This window comes from Sus scrofa, chromosome 1 (assembly GCF_000003025.6).
Source record: "Sus scrofa isolate TJ Tabasco breed Duroc chromosome 1, Sscrofa11.1, whole genome shotgun sequence".
Taxonomy (NCBI): Eukaryota; Metazoa; Chordata; class Mammalia; order Artiodactyla; family Suidae; genus Sus; species Sus scrofa.
This window is the reverse complement of record NC_010443.5, coordinates 101,805,541-101,819,004: the sequence shown is the minus strand read 5'-3', so window position 1 is coordinate 101,819,004 and position 13,464 is coordinate 101,805,541. Positions and strand designations below refer to the sequence as shown.

The window sequence follows — 13,464 nt, the reverse complement described above, 5'->3', positions numbered from 1 at the left end:
ATCTACAACAGCCAAAACATGAAATCAAACTAAATGCCCATAGACAGATGAATGAATAAAGAAAATGTGGTATATTATATATAATATACAATGGAATATTATTCAGCCATAAAAAGAATGAAATGATGCCCTTTGTGGCAACATGGATAGACATGGGTATTATCATAGTACGTGAAGTAAGTCAGAGAAAACAAATATCATCTGATATCACTTAAATGTGGAATCTAAAAAGATGATACAAATGAACTTATTTACAAAACAACCACAGACTCACAGACATAGAAAACAAACTTATGGTTACCAAAGGGGGATAGTGGGACAGGGAGCAGAGATAAATTAGGAGTTTGGGATTGAATTTAAAATAGATAAATAATAGGGAGCTACTGTAGAGCACAGGGAACTATACTCAATATCCTATAATAACCTATAATGGAAAGTATCTGAAAAAGAAAAAAAATATGTATATGTATATGTATTACTGAATCATTTTGCTGTACACTTGAAACTAACAAAACATTGCAAATACTTCAGTAAAATAGTCACTTAAAGGAAAATGAAACAAAGAAGGGATATGATGAAATATGGCATTAGAAAATAAGAATATATATATATATATATACATATGACTGGGTCACTATGCTTTATACCATAATTTGATACAGTATTGTATATCGACTATAATAAAAAAATTAAATTAAAAAAAAACAAAGGGAAATCATACACTGACCAGTTTCTTCAAAATGACTGTCCTCACTAGTTCCTTTTATTGGTCAGTAAGAAAATAGAAGATAAAAATTATATAATTCTAATAATGGAATAAAAATTAGAGATAAGCTATAGCATACAATTGTTTTTTCAGTGCTTTTTTTCAACAGCCAATATATTAAATAAGTAGAGTTAGAGAATCAGCCTTAGATTCTCAGGACAACTTTGTTACTTTCAGTCATGTGATATCCAGCATGGTGGCCCCTCTGTTGCAGATTCCCAATTGTCAAAAAGGAATGATAACCTCTAAGGTTGAGACAAGCATCAAATGAGAAAGCATGTATGAATACATTCTAAATATATAAGTATCTATGAAAAAAAATCTTACTAACATAGCTAGATAACGGGGTTAATTCTGTTTTAACATGAAACTCAAATGGCTTCACATTTTTATTTCTTGCACAGAGGGTGTTATTCAATACATTCTGGTACAGAGGGTGTTATTCAATATATTCTGGTACAGAGGGTAAAAACTGGTACAGAGAGTGAAATCAGGCCAGAATAACCTATCTACAAAACAGAAACAGACTTACAGACGTGGAGAGTAGACTTGCAGTTGCCAAAGGGGATGAGAGAGGAAGTGAGATGGACAGGAGTTGGGGGTTGGTAGATGAAAACTATTACATTTAGAATGGATAAATGTATATTTAGAATGTACATTCTACATTTAGAATGGAAGTCCTACTATACAGCACAAGGAACTATATACAATCTCTTGGTGTAGAACATGAAAGATGACAATATGAGAAAAAGAATGTGTGTGTGTGTGTGTGTGTGTGTATGACTGGGTCACTATGCCATACATCAGAAATTAACACAACACTATAAATCAACTGTACCCTGATAAAAAAATTAAGTGATTAAGATAAGAAAAAAATTTTTTTTAAAAAAAGAAAAAAGGAGTTCCCATTGTGGTTCAGCAGGTGAAGAACCTGATTCTGTCTCTAAGAGGATACAGATTGGATCCCTGACCTCACCCATTGGGTTAAGGATCTGACATGCCACAAGCTGTGGAGTAGGTTGCAGATGCAGCTTGGATTTGGTGTTGCTGTGGCTGTTGTGTAGGCCTGCAGCAGCAGCTCTGATTCTATTCCTAGCTCAGGAACTTCCACATGCCACAGGTAAGGCCATAAAAATTTAAAAAAATAAAAAGACTATCAGGTTTTAAAAACTGAGTCTTCATCCTTGAGGGGAACTACATTTCTTATTGCTAATGATTTGGCTTCAAAGGGGTAGCTGAAACATTTTCTCATGTATGCTAGGAGGGACAATTTTATGAGAAACATGGAGAACCAGGCTGGGCTTTGGATACCAGGAATAGAGGGTATGGGAAGAGAGAAGGTGGTGAGGCTGGGGACATGGGAGAAGGATGTAGGGGACTGTGAATTTCAGAGGCCCCAGTTAAGAAGGTGATCTGGGAGTGGCCCAGTGACCTGAGGTACACCAGGTAGATACAGATCTCACCAGTTGACTTCATGTGATTAGAAACTACATAAGGCTATAAACCAAAAACTCTGCCAACCAACTGCTCTTTATGTGAAATGATCTTTGCATTATTAGATCCCAGTGCTCCCATTAGCTGCTGTCCAGTAAAAAAAACGCCCAGAACCTGACAGCTTTTCACTCTTTTCTTGCCTGGCAACACTGAGAACACTGGCCCCAGTGCCCTATGACACACTAGTAGGGCCATAGGGAATCCCAATCATCTAAAAAGAAAAAAAGAAAAAAAATGATACAGAGGATAAGCCAACTCTAAACATAAGGAATTGAACTGAGTGAACCCAGGCTGGGTCAATGGAGAAGGCATACTACCATTATATTAATGTGACACTGCCAAAGTTTAGCTTTAAGATATATAACTGGGGGTCAATGGGTTTTAAAAAATTAGTAACAGTCTTATTGATTTCTTCATTTTCTGAAATCTTATTGTACTTAAAGTGAACATCAGATTATTTAGCAGTCAGCCTTTCTTTGTTGATTATTATTTGCACAAATCTTTTGGGTTTTGTATCCATAGGCACTATCAAAGGCCCTTCTTTGGCTTCAACATGCACCAATGACTTACTAAAACTCATCTCCTGCCTATAAAATGAACTCCCTTTTTTAAAATTTTTTATTTATTTTCCCCAACACATTATTTTTTTTTCCTACTGTACAGCATGGTGACACAGTTATACATGCATGTATACATTCTTTTTTCTCACATTATCATGCTCCACCATAAATGACTGGACATAGTGCCCAGTGCTACAAAGCAGGATATCATTGCTAATCCATTCTAAAGGCAATAGTCAGAGAGAGAATTAAGATGGCGGAATAGAAGGACTGGAGCTCAACTCCGCTCCTAAAAACAACAAAATTCACAACTAAAAGCTGAGCAATCCCCACTCAAATAGACCGGAAACCTTAAAAAAGATACCCTACTCCAGAAGAACAAGAGGAGGCAACATCAAGAAGTAGGAGGGGCGATTTTGCGACATAAACAACCCCATACCTCCTGGGTGGGAATCTCCACAGACTGAAAACTAACTGGTTCACAGAGAGAGACTCACCTACAGGAGTGAGAGTTCTGAGCCCCACATCAAACCCTCACGTGTGGCGATCCGGCACTGGGAGAAAGAGCCCCTGGAGCATCTGGCATTGAAGGCCAGTGGTGCTTGAGTGCAGGAGCTGCACAGGACTGGGAGAAACGGAGACCCCATTCTTAAAAGGTGCACACGGACTTTCACGTGCACTGGATCCCAGGGCAAAGCAAAGTCTCCATGGGAATCTGGGTCAGACCTGACCACAGTTCTTGGAGGACATCCTGGGAAAACAGGGGTGAATGTGGCTTGTTGTGAGGGAGGGACATTGAAGGCAAAACTCTCAGGAATATTCAGCAGTCCTGCCTTTCTCTGGAGGTGGCCATTTTGGGAAAATCTGGCCACACCTGTCAGTCAATGCTGAGAAGCCCCAGGGCAAACAACAATCCAGGTGAGATCACAGCCCCACCCCTCAGTAAACAGGCTGCCTAAAGACCCCTCAGGCACACAGCTGCCTCTAATCTCATCTAGGGACTAAACCCCACCCAACAGAGGGATTAGAATCAGCTCCACCTACTAGTGGGCAGACATCAGCCCCTCCCATCAGGAAGCCTACAGCAAGCCCCCATACAGACTTCAGCCACAAGGGGGGCAGACACCAGAAGTAAGAGAGGCTATAACCCTTTTATCTGTAGAAAGGTCACCACACCAAAAACCTATAAAAATGAAAAGACAGAGAACTATAACTCAGATGAGGGAGAAAGGAAAAAACCCAGAAAATCAGCTAAGCAATGAGGAGATTCTCAGCCTCCAGGAAAAAGACTTTAGACTGTTTGATGATGAAGATGATACAAGACATTGGGAATAAACTGGAGGCAAAGATGGATAACTTAGAGGAAACACTGATCAAAGAGTTACAAGATATAAAACTTAAACAAGAAGAGATGCAAAATACAATAACTGAAAAAAAAATTCACTAGAAGCAGCTAACAGCAGAATACGGGAGGCAGAAGAACGAATAAGCGAGGTGGAGGACAGATTAGTGGAAATTACAGATGCGGAAAAGAAAAGAGAAAAAAGACTTAAAACAAATGAAGAGAGTCTCAGAGATCTCTGGGACAATGTTAAATGCAGCAACATCCATATTATAGGGGTGCCAGAAGGAGAACAGAGAGAGAAGGGGACAGAAAAAATATTCCAAGAGATAATAGCCGAAAACTTCCCTAACATGGGAAAGGAACCACTCACTCAAATCCAGGAAGCACAATGAGTACCATATAAAATAAACCCAAGGAGGAACACCCCAAGACACATATTAATCAAACTGACCAAAATTAAAGACAAAGAGAAAGTCTTGAAAGCAGCTAGGGAAAAGAAACAAGTAACATACAAGGGAACCCCAAGAAGGTTATCGGCAGAATTTTCAGCAGAAACTCTGCAGGCCAGAAGGGAGTGGCATGATAAACTCAACGTGATGAGAGGAAAAAACCTCCAACCAAGATTACTCTACCCAGCAAGGCTCTCATTCAGATTTGAAGGAGAAATCAAAACCTTCACAGACAAGCAAAAGTTGAGAGAGTTCAGCAACACTAAACCAGCCTTACAACAAATACTAAAGGAACTTCTCTAGGCAGAAAAGAAAAGACAGCAACAGGAAACAAAAATGCCACAAATGACAAGGCTCACCAGTAAAGGTATATATACAGTAAAGATATGAAATCATCCATGCACGATTATACCACCAAAATCAGAAATCATGAGAAGAGGTGGGTACAAATGCAGGACACTGGAGATGAACTTGCAATTAAGAGAACAACAACTTAAAACAATATTGTATACATATAGACTCATATCAAAACTTCAGAATAACTGCAAACCAAAAATCTACAATTGATACGCAAACAAGGAATCTCTGAAGAAGAAATATATCTCATAGTAAATAAGTGCATAATCCACCATGAACGGGGTCATTTGACATCATTCTTGGAATGCTGAAGTCTTCTTACATCTGGGACATATAGTAGACACTCAAAAATATTTCCTAAGGACAAAATCTTTCCTTTCTTGGCTTCTAACCTGGATTTTCTCTAAGGCCAAAGACCATGTCTTTTTTCCCTAATTCCAACCCCTTCCTCCCCATATCTAGCAGAGAGCCTTGCTCACTGGAAGAACTCAGGACATGTCTGAGGAACATTAGTCTATTTCTTCTTTCTTCCTCTAACATTTACTGTAGAGCTTTCCATATGGCAGCTGTTCAGTAAATACTTGTTCCAACCAGCTGACTCATTGTCATACAAACAATTTAAACAGTGCTTCAAAAAAATAAAAGCCATACTAAAAGACTTAGTTATTCAGGTGAGACTAAAGCAATATAACTAATGGCATTTTTCAGCCAGATCCTTCCATAGATGAGGTCACCACAAGGCAGAACTGCTCCCTGGATGTGTCCTAGCACTAAGCTAGGACACACCAAACAGCACTGTCTATTTCACAAGGTCTGGTTCTGATAGTGTGTCATATAGAACAGGATGGAAATTCTTTTTTAAATATTCTGTTTTCCCCATCTTATCACAGATTCCTCTGAAGCATGTATTCTTTACAAAACAGTGTGGTTAATTTCAGGTACATAAAATCTTTCTAAAAATTAAGAAGATTTTGTTTAGCCCCCTCAAATGCTTCCCCAGGCATGTCCACTATATCTCTCCTATGGTTATCATTACCTAGTCTAAATTTATTAGCCCCCAGACCAACCTCTATTGTTTAATTTAGAAGTTCTTAATATTTGTAATCCTTTAGAGACTGTAAAAATTCAACATCAATTCTTCATGATAGTTGCAACAAGATAACAAACTAATTCCTTAAAAAGTCTGGGATGCAAGCCATCAGGCCACACCATTTGGATCTGAACAAATTTGTCTTATTTCCCCCACCCCTATTATTTCCTCTCATGAGGTACTGTTTGTCCATAAATTCCAATGAGCTAAATATAGCAAGTTTTAGAATTCCATTTTACTTTCAAGGAAATGTTGAAGATTACATGGGTTTCAGGGGATGATCTTTTTGTTTTTTGCCATGCATGGAGAAGTTCTGGGGCAAGGATAAAACCCATGCCATAGCAGTGACCAGAGCCATTGTAGTGACACTGGATCCTTAACCAGTTGAGCCACCTGGGAACTCCTCTAAGACTTTTTATTTTTTACTTTTTTCTTGCTGTTTAGGGCTGCACCACAGCACTTGGAAATTCCCAGGCTAGGGGTCTAGGTATAGCTGCTGGCCTATACCACAGCCACAACAACACAGTATCTGAGACTTGTCTGTGACCTGCACCACAGCTCACGGCAATGCTGCATCCTTAACCCAGTAATCGAGGCCAGGGATTGAACCCATTTCCTCGTGGATACTAGTACAGTTAGTTTACTGCTAAGCCATGATGAGAACTCCTACTTATTTTTTAAATGAAAGCCTCTCGAATGATAATGAAGAATACTAAAGAATAGATATTTTAATGCTTTTGCTTTGTAAGATTTCAAATCTGTTTGCTTCTGGATATTTACCTCCTTGGTTTTCATTTTTAATTGCCCACTTAGTGGAACAATCAATAATCCTGAAAGGGTGACCTGCTAGCTGCATAAAGGTATTATTTTACACCCCATTTCCCTCTGTAGTCCTTGGATACAATGGAGACAATGATTAGTTTTTATTTCTGCTGTTGTTAAGACTTTAAGTGTCTGAAGAAATCTAAGCAAATAATACACAATGTAAAATAAATGTAATTATAATCATATATAGGCATGCATACACATAATAAGAGCTTTTTATAGCAGCTATTTTGTAATTAATTTATTGTGACATGAATATTGAAGAAAACAGTATGGCCTTAAAAAATATTAATTTAGAGAACAAATGCTCTCATTTCATGACATCAATAGACTAGGTAATATTTGATAAGAGAAAACCTAGGAAAACCTAAGGGAATTTATTTTTTCCTAAAGTATTTCAGGAAAAAAAACAAACCAACCTGTAGTTCCTGTTGCAGGGCAGTGGGTTAAGGATCCACCATTGCTGTGGCTGTGGCAAGGTTGCAGCTGCAGTTTGGATTTGACCCCTGGCACAGGAACTTCCATGTGGCAAAAAAAAAAAAAAGGAAAAAAACACTGCAGTTTTTGGACTCCCCATAAAAACTGATAAAAACTGATCCCATAGTTTTGACTGTCTATTCTAAATCATTTAATAATTTGCTACTACTTTATTAAATTAATGCATTATTCCATTACGAAAATGGTTTGTGAATAAAGATACAGTGAAAGCTAATGGCATAACAGAAGACTTTATTTGAGAATGTCATAAGATGCAATATTATATTCACTTTCAGGCTAAAGTCTAGACAACAGGGAGCCACCAAAAGTCTCTAAGAAATGGCATATGTCTATAAGACTTAAACTTCTAACATATCATTTACTGTTATATGACAGACACCTGAAAAGTTTCAATTCAGCATGTACTAGAATGTATCTGACACACCCTTTTCTAAAACACTGAAACCATTTCCACTACTCTTTCCTCCTTTCTAACCAGACACATTTTTGGCCAACTAGCAAGGTTTTTGCCCTTTTTGTGATAGCCACCCTTGGCCTTAGGAAGGTTGACTATTGAAAGCTCCACACTTATGCTCATAAACGCTGCTGGGGTGCAAGTATGAAAATGTGATGGAAGCCTCACCAAAGGATTCATTCAACCTGTGTTTGATCACACTACAGGGTTCCACCCACTCCTCTGGGTGCTGGAGGCTACAGTGAACACAGGAAACAAATCCCCACCCTCACGGAGCAAAGGAGGGGCTGTCTTTCTTTCTTGTAGATATTGATATGACTGATCTGAAACCCACAATAGCAGTGACCATCTGAAGTTATGGAGATGGATGGAGGAGGACCAAACTGGCACACCAGGGTGGCAGTGAGACAATACAGTGAAAGACTCTGAGTCCTAGGTGACAAAATTAGCATCCAAAAAATTCATGGAGAAGCCAGATCAAATTGTAATACTCTTTGCTTAAAGCTTCCCCAAAGTCCTTCTCAGTCACATTAAAAGCCTAGTGTCCTCTCACTGGCTCATGGGGCCTGTCTGGTAATCTCTGGGCTCTTCTCATGCTTTACTCTGCTTCTGCCACATCAGCTTCCTGGCTGTCCTTTGCAGACATCCCTAGATTATGCACCTTAGGCGTTCTTATACTGTTTGCTTTTTGTTTGTTCTGCCTGAAATCCAACCTTCCCAAACATCTGCATATTTCTTCAAGAATCTTCTCAAGCCTTCTGTTATCAGTGCGGTCTGCAGACCCCTACTGCATCTATTATTACTAACACTCTATTGAAAATGGCACATTTGCACCATTTCAGTGAGGTAACAATGCTCCTCACCCCATTGTACATTCTCTTTTTGTCCGTAGAACTTAGAAACTTCAAATATGCGGTGTAATTTCCTTTATTGGCTGTATTATTTAGAGTCTGCATTTACCACTATTAGAATAGAATTCCTAGGACAGCAGGAATCTTTGAATGAAAACCGGATGCTTTGCCGGGCCGTTAGAAAAGGGTCATTAAATAATTACTGAATTAAATAAATTAATTACATTTTTTTAACTTTTTGCCTAAATCATCACCTAAAGTATTCTAGCTGAGAGCAAGCACATGGCAATCTTTACAAATATGAACAAGTGCTTCTCTCTCCTAAAATTTTCCTCTGCAATTTCCCGTCATTTATTCATTTATTCCCAGAAATGCATGAAGTTATGTGGCTGCATAATAAATTAAGATGGCTCATTTTTTCTCTTATAATCAGTTAGAAAATAAAACCACCATCACACACATTCCAGTATCGTCTGCTTTCTGCTGCTGTTTTTGTTTTGTTTCGTTTCGTTTCTCTTTGGGGCACTGGACTGTACAAGAACATATGTGTAACTTGAAATTTTAAAATTATTAATTAGTTCCATTGTAGTATTTTTTTAATCTCAAACATTTGAAGAGAGTTAACTCCTCTAGTATAATTCATTCAAAATAATTTATTTCTGTGGGTTCATTGGCCAGAATAAAGCAATCCTGTCTGCTTAGAAATGTCATCTGGACCTGTCCATGTATCTCAAATCCATTTATTACTGTACTTTGGAGATGTAGCTCCAACAACAACCATATCAGAAACTTAGGCTTTGAATAATTTCAGCAAGGTTGACAGTTCACTTGTGCCTTGAAATGAATGTGCACATCAATCCTGAAGACACTTTAGTATACTGTATGTCCACGTGCATCAAAATAGGAAATATGTTTTATAACACGGCATTCCTTTTTATTTGTGAGACTCTATATTTTAGGTTGTGTCCCTCCAAGATAGATAGGATCAGAAGGGTCGAGAAAAGAGTAATAAAAACTGTTAGAGATGGGGAATAGAAAAGAAGCTCAAAGGAAACAAATAAGTATATATATATATGAGGACCTTGGTAAGACAGGAACATGTACTAGAGGAAATAGATGTATTTTTAAAAGAATCACTCATAACAGAAAAAAAAATCTGCTTACAAATATTCTGGTTTATAATGATTTCCTCCATCCAGAATTCATTGGTGATAGATATTTTCCAAAGCACACGCATAACCAAAATGGACTCTCTTTATGTTGTCTTTCCTTAGGTCATATCAACACATTCTGATAGAATTTGACCTTGATCAGCATCATGGTCAAAGCTGAGTCCCTAAAGAACCTCTTATCTCCAGTGTGAAGTTTGCATATAATAAAAAATAGCACTGATTATGCTTTTTCATTTTATATCTAATGATATTTCAAATTATCTGAGTTTGAGATTCTTTACAAAAATGAGTTTGTGTATTTCTGTATATAGACACACAGAGAACCACGGAAAATTAAGTAAAATAGCAAGTTTAGACAGAGGAATGTTAATCTAAGTATATATAGGGAGTTCCCACTGTATCTCAGTGGTTAGTGAACACAACCAGCATCCATGAGATTGAAGGTTTAATCCCTGACCTTGCTCAGTGAGTTAAGAATCTCTCAATGCTATGAGCTGTGATGTAGATTGCAGACGTGGCTCAGATCCTGTGTTCCTGTGGCTCTAGTGTAGGCTGGAAGCTACAGCTCCGATTGGACTCCCAGCCTGGGAACCCCCATATGCTGCGGGTACAACCTAAAAGACAAAAAGACAAAAAAAAAAAAAAAAAAAAAAAAAATATATATATATATATATATATATATATATATATAGGCTGTTAGTTACTATACAGCACACATTCTCAATGGGTCATAATAAATTATTAGCGGGTAAAAAAATAACAACATGATACATTAACAGATACACAGTATCTGTGGTATTAAAATTTCCTGGGAGGGTACCTAATTAGATGCTTAGAAAAAAATACACCTAAAAAGGCTCCTTTTGGAGGTGATAATGAGGAGGCAAAGGGGATGAAAAACATTGGTGAATAGCAATTAAATTATTGAGTTATTAAATTATTGAGATTGAGTAATAAAATCTGTACTAAAAGATTCTTGTAAGGAAAAACAAAATAGGAAATGTTATAAATGCCCAAATTAACACAATGCATGAACATATCTAATTCTATGTGAAAGAAAACTTTTTTCCTAATTTTGTATAACTGAAGGTTCTTCTGTGTGCCTATATGTGAGCAGACTTTGGATGAGTTATATTTTTAGTGGCTTTTCTGTGTTTCTTTCATTTAATACAATGTCAAACTGCCCATGGTGGTGGTGTATAGCCAGAGGAGGTGAAAACAGGACAAGATAATTCAAGGGAAGAGCTCTGGGTTGGCCGGGCTGAATCTAGAGCTAAAAGACAGATCTTAGAAGTGAAGGAAATGGACATTCTTCCAGTGATTATGTCCAAGTGCTATTTCTTTAGGCTGAGCACCTAAAAAACTCTGTTGGTGATCAATTTGAATGTATATACATATGTGTGTGTGTGTATGTGTGTGTACATATATATATATATATATATATATATATATATATTCATTTTATGGCTGCACCTGTGACATATGGAAGTTCCCATGTCAGGGGTTGAATTGGAACCTCAGCTGGGGCCTATACCACAGGCACAGCAACACAGGATCCAAGCCACTTAGGTGACTTATGCTACAGCATGTAGTAACGCTGGATCCTTAGCCCACTGAGTGAGGCCAGGGATCAAACCACATCCTACTAGTCAGGTTCTTAACCCATTAAGCCATGATGAGAACTCCTGAGTACATATTCTTTTATGAGAATCTGAAATGGAAGTATGTAGTGTCTCATAGACCTTTTTTCCCCCCAAATCAAAACAGTTTTTCTTTTATTTGATTACATAAAACTCATGGAAAAAAAAAAGATTGGAGTTCCTATTGTGGCTCAGTGGAAACAAATCTGAGTAGCATCTATGAGGATGCAGGTTCAATCCCTGACTTTGCTCAGTGGGTTAAGGATCCAGTGTTGCCATGAGCTATGGTGTAGGTTGCAAACGTGGCTTGGATCCTGTGTTGCTGTGGATGTGGTATAGGTTGGCAGCTACAGCTCCAATTCAACCCCTAGCCTAGGAAGCACCATATACTGTGGGTGTGGCCCTAAAAAGACAAAAAAAAAAAAAGCCTATAGTAAAACATTTTAATAATCCAGAAAAGCTATATGAAAGAAAATGTCATCTGAAGTCTCACAATCCTGAGATATTCATTAGTATTTTGGTACTCAGCCTTTCATTAACCTCTCTCATTATAAAATCTACATATTATATTTGTACAGACATACATTAATCTTTTCATTTTATAAAGCATTATCTTTCCATATGTGTGTATATATATGAATATATATTGTGTGTACATGTATTTTTGTATCTATATGCACACAATAGTGAAGTTGTAGCCTCCACTTTATTTTTAAATCATAGGCGTTCTCTTGATTCTACTTTATTCTCATTTTAAAAAATACCAAGCAGAGTAGTAGGATTAAAAATTTCTCATTAAATTAAATTCATTCTTTAACCAGTAACATCCCCCCTACTCATGGAAATGGGACCACCTCATCCCACACTTAAGATCCTCAAAAATAATTGATATAGCTAGGGATCATTTCCCCCTTGCTTCTTGCTGTGCATAGCAACATTATAGACCTAACAAGAAATTTGGTTCTCATGGGGAGTGTTAAGGGTCTCACTTGATGTGGAAACCATGTCCTGTACATCTGCGTATACCCAGTAGCACTCTTGACACACAGGAGATGCTCAGTAAATCAAGGAGATGAGAGAAATGAGTAAAGTCTCCCAGGGGAGGCCATGGGTCTACATTAATTATGATGTAGAATACTGACTTTTTAAAGTACTAACTAAATGTCTCATATTTGTCAAGCTCTTGAAATCCAGAAAGGTAAGTTTATTCCCAGACAGAGAGACTTTTCTCTCTTGATTCCACAAATCAACATTGGCTAGATAGGCAGGAGGAGCTCTAAGAAGAGATCAGCAGGACTATAGTTCAGTGACCCTGAAATAAAACCTAACCCATAGGTGAGGAAAACAAACACATCCACACATTCCCCACCAGGAAACTGTCTTTGATCAGGGACTCATGACCAGGCCCAGTAACAGCTGAGTTCAAATTTCTATTGATTTCTTACCAATATGGAAGGGCCATCAAACACAACAACACAGAAATACTTGAAGATAGAACATTTACATAAATCTTAATCTCTGATTGTCATTCCAGTTTTGCTGCAATAGACACATTTGGATCATTAGAGTTACAGTTAATCATTAAATTCTGACTTTTCATTTGGATATTTATGTGTAGTATAGCACACAGGAATTTTTTTGTTGTTCTAATGTTTATCTTTTTCAATTTATATTTTGGATATGTAAGGAAACTGGAAAAAAATAAACTTCAAACACGTAACTGAGAATGCACTTCATTTTCATGTCTACTTCTGAAAGAATGCAGTCAAAGGTTACCATATAGATATGCTGAATTCTTCCCAAAGTTGTTTAGTTGCACATTTCTGAGGTTTAATAAGATGACTTATGTCTTGTCTTAATGTAACAATACTGTGAGAGGGATTTTCTATCAGCTCTTCTTCAAAGAATTACAGGGAGTTGGGGAAACACAAACTGCAAAGGTACCATTAGGTCAATTTCAATC

At 37.5% G+C, this 13,464-nt stretch overlaps 1 protein-coding gene across 2 annotated transcripts in view; it reads right to left on the bottom strand.

Annotated features, from left to right (window-relative positions):
- Nucleotides 1–13,464, bottom strand: part of DCC (DCC netrin 1 receptor) — a 1,568,393-nt gene that overhangs the window by 1,268,017 nt on the left and 286,912 nt on the right. The window lies entirely within an intron of this gene.